Source organism: Pinus tabuliformis, chromosome 5_1 (genome assembly GCF_031772625.1).
Source record: "Pinus tabuliformis cultivar Carrire ecotype Pingquan chromosome 5_1, CPIR1, whole genome shotgun sequence".
Taxonomy (NCBI): Eukaryota; Viridiplantae; Streptophyta; class Pinopsida; order Pinales; family Pinaceae; genus Pinus; species Pinus tabuliformis.
Genome location: NC_142305.1, coordinates 177,719,343 through 177,723,813, shown reverse-complemented (window position 1 = coordinate 177,723,813; position 4,471 = coordinate 177,719,343).

Genomic DNA, 4,471 nt, shown 5'->3' with positions numbered 1-4,471 from the left:
GCCTTGGTTGGACAAACGCTCTAGAGCTCGGGGATAGCTTGGGTTGAGTTACTAGTCCCATAGCCTTGGTTGGACAAACGCTCTGGAGCCCTAGGTGGGTTGAGTTACTAGTTTTGGAGCCTTGGTTGGAAAAGCACTCTGGAGCCTGGTACAAGTTGTGGGTTGAGTTACTAGTCCTAGAGCCTTGGTTGGAAAAATGCTCTAGAGCCCAAAAACAGTAGTGGGTTGAGTAACTAGTCCTAGAAGCAGGGTTGGAACAAATGCTTTGGAGCCCTGGAAGGCTTGGGTAGTGACTCATCTAGTGATGGCTTTGTGATCTGTGACCGTGAGGTGGAATCACTGTTTGATGGGTTGAGGTGGATGGCCTCTGGAAGCCCTACATGGTTGATTGATGTAATCTATGATATCCCACACTCATTCTTGGAATATGGCACGGGGTTGAATGGCTGAAGAGTGATTTGGCTCAACCATTCTATGGTCAGGTGTAACTTTGAAGTCCCATCCTAGGTTTGGATTTTTCATCATTAATATGAGGTATATTTCTCCTTGTTAATTCACGAGTATTGTATTGGTTTATATGTGGACTATATGGCCATTATTTCCTTGGTAATTTTGTTATTATTATGTTGGTTATAACTATGTATTATGATAGTGGATATGTATGGCTCCCATCATGTTTTTACTTGTATATGAATGAACAATGTATCTATGGTCTAATGGATGAAACTGCAACTAAAGTGACAAGGAAACAATGACTCATAGTGAATCTCAGATAAGTATGAGACCCCTCTACTCAAATCGATTATTTACACTTATAGATTACATATTCATGATATGTTTGACAAAATGCCTGTCATGGCTAGTAGGGGTCCAGTCAATGTCTTATTGAATTGATTACATTAGTATTGCTATTTCCATGTTATCTTACTAGTATTAAGGTTTCATGCAATTATGGGAAGTGACCTGGGCTCTGGGCCTGGAAATGTAGCTTAAATCCCAAGGACACTGGCACAAAACTAAGCAAAAGAGTCCCTAGACGTTGGCAGGCATGCCTGTAATAGCATCGAAAGGTCCTTGGATGCTGGCATGCCCATAACATGAGAGATTCCAAAGGTCTAGTTATCCAAAAGTTCAGTGGGACCTAAGGGAAAGTTACCTGAAGTGTTGGATTGGTTCTTAAGGGTCCTAAGGCTGATGTTAAAGGCATATATGTTGTGTTTCTATCAGTTCCACTTCCTTAACATGGATTAGGATATCCAATGATATGATAGTGGCCTCTCATTGCATGTTTACCATGGCTGGATGGTTGGTTGGGTAGATGTGGGAGAAGGGTGTTACAAAGTGGTATCAAATCATGGGTCACTGCTTAGAATCAATGGGTTGTATGTTGGTCATGCATTCATGTTGGTTGAATATGTGTTTCTTATGGTTGTAGTCCATGTTCTTGTTGAATTTTCATGGTATTAATCATGGTTGTAGTGATGTCGCCTGTGAGGATTGATGGTGTTGTTGTGGAATATGTCGTCATGAGTGCATGGTTGTATATGCATTTGTTACACATATTGGTGTCTATGTTATTATGCATGCATTGTAATGGTGAAGGTTGTTGTGTATGATGTCACAATGATGATATTGGTATGTTATGATGCTAATGCATTGGCTGAGATAGAGTAGGAGATGCAAATCATCAAAGTGAAGTTGCAGCATTGGACCTCGAGGCAAAAACATGTTCTCATACATGTTTGTATGTTTTGCATTAAGGTATCTAGCTAAGGATTATTATATGCATTATGGTTATGTGTATTGCTTTCATTCTATGGATGTTATGGTTACATACATGATAGATGTTATTTGATTAGTGTAGTCATATGCACAGGTGTCGGATAGTCATAAATGATAGTGAACAGTGGTTGTATGCATTGCTATTGTTGTTTTAGGTTAGATAACTTGAGGATTATGTTATATGTTGTTGATAAGTATGTTATAGGTAACTTGTTGTTTTTATATGATAGTTAGCTTGATGACTAGGTTATATGTTGTTGAAGAGCATGAGAAATAACTTCTTGTTGTTATATGTAAGTAACTTGATGATAAGGATTATTCCATTAATATCTTGATGTTATATGTATCATACTAAGTTGGATTGGTCTATGAAAATGGTTAGGGTTATGAAATCTAGGTACGAGTTAATACGATGCGATATTATGACATACTAATCTAGGCTGATTGTGCATATGTGATTAGTATGTATGAATTGTAATCATTTATGAGTTTACGATGTGAACATGTTAGTTAGTTAATGTTATGGATATCATGACCTTATTTGTGCTTGAGCTGATGTGTTGTAAAGTTATACCATGCTAACTATATTGACTGTGCAAACAAGATAAGCTCCCCTTAGATACATTAAGGTATGTGCTTGCTTATGTCTTCTATCTTGTGCTTGAATGTTTCATCATATAATCTATTTGATGTTTGAGATTTAGTGTCTATTATGTCATCTATCTATTGTTGAATGTTTGATTAATCACATGATATGGGCATGTGGTCAAATGATCCTGTTTTAAGATGATTGTACTAATACACATGTGTTGAGACATTTGATATGTACTTGTGATGAGCAAAATAAATGGGTAATTATATGGGCTCATTTTACCTCATAACCTAGTTAAATCAACCACTCTCTTAGCTTATTGCATGATTTTCTAATTATATTTATGCTTATAGAGTAAGTTGATTTAGTTATTATACCATGTGGTCTAACATGTATTTAATGCATATTATTGATTGATTTCAAGGTCAAAGTCAAGGATTTAATGGTCAAACTATAGCAATAAATCGAAGTAGACAGATGAGAGGACTTATAGGAGGGAATCCCCCTCATTTATTGCTCCTCACTTCAAATTCCCCTTCATTCAGCTCAGAGTACAAGCAATCGAATCATGCACTAGAAGGAAGCCGAGCAAGTGGAAGATGATTGAGAGTTATCTCGAGTTTTGGAATCCAAGCCTCCCTAATTTTAAGGAAGATTTTGGTTGCTTCAGATGTATAAGTAGAGAGGCCTAGGGCCTCACTAGGCTTGAATTTTTTCGTATGTAAGCTCTGCTCAAATTTCGAGCTTACTATTTTTATGACAGTTTTATGTAATCTTGCTATTTTTTGATAATGAAGATGGAATCCTTTTCGAGCTAGAACTGAGTTACCTCAGAGGGCTGAAGCTCTTGGGTTAGAGCCAAATCCAAGTAGCCAAGATCCTCTTTACTTGTATTTGTATGCCTTACTTCAGTTTGTAGATTAGTTGTTAGATGTATTTCTTTTATGGTTAAGAATAGGTTGATTTTGATGATTTAGTAGTTTTCTTCCATTTGTGCTTTCTGTAGTAGGTTAAGTAGTGATCAAAGAAGATTCAAAAGGCTAGAAACAGTGCCTTGGCCTCTCTTCCTCCCTCTGGGACCATGATTTGAGGAAAAGACTCTCTTGCTGCCCCAAAAACATAGATTTTCGTCATTCCTAGGACTTGGTGTTTGCAGCTCTCTAGTAGGTTGATAGTCTAGTTTTTCTTTGCTGTAGATCTTCTTTATCATGTTCACTTCCTGATTGACAATATTCCTCTTGCATTCTTTCCTTTCTTACAGAATTTCCCAACATTTCCTTCTATGCATCATAGTTTAGGTCATTTTAAATGCAAAACTCTATTTTCCTAGGATGCACTCATTTCATTGGTTGCTTGGTTTCCTTGGTTGACTGTTAGTTTCTATGTAGCAGATCTCTTCTAGTAGTAGGCTAGCTTACTAGAAATCACACCCTCCATCTGATGCATGCCCTATAGGTCTCCCAAACCTCACCTCAATTCTGCCATAGTTTCCTTCATTTTTCATAGAACTTGCTCCTCTTTCCTTGAGCAAACCCAATCATCTTTCTCTCTCCTAGTGATGCATGGTAGACCTTAGGCACCCTAAAACCTCATTCCAACCTTCATCCACCTTTTTCACCCACTCTCACACCCTCAAAACAACGAAAATTTCTCTCGGCCTCCTCCTGTAGGCCTCCTGTAGTTTCCCTGTTTTCCTCCTGTAATTTTCCTGTGTCCTCTTGTAGTTTCTCCTGTAGGCTTTCTTTTGAAGGACGAGTGTGGGAAAATCTTCCAAAAGGCCACCTAAGACCTCCTAGAACCCATCCACACCATCCTACATCCTCCCAAGCTCCAAAACCACCCTCTAGCGCCGCCTATTCGCTGCCACACTCACACACAATAAATTAAATGCATGTTAAATTCACATAAAAACACACAAAAATCCAATAATATGTTTTTTTGCTTATTTACTTCCAGAAATAGCATGGTTAGATGTTTTTTACTTCCTTGAGTAGGTAATGGCATTCATTTTATGGTTTTCATAGTGTTTTTGGCAAAAGTAGAATTAACGTGTTCATTAGGGTTTACTAGGTTGCTTTACATTCTAGTCTTTCTCCT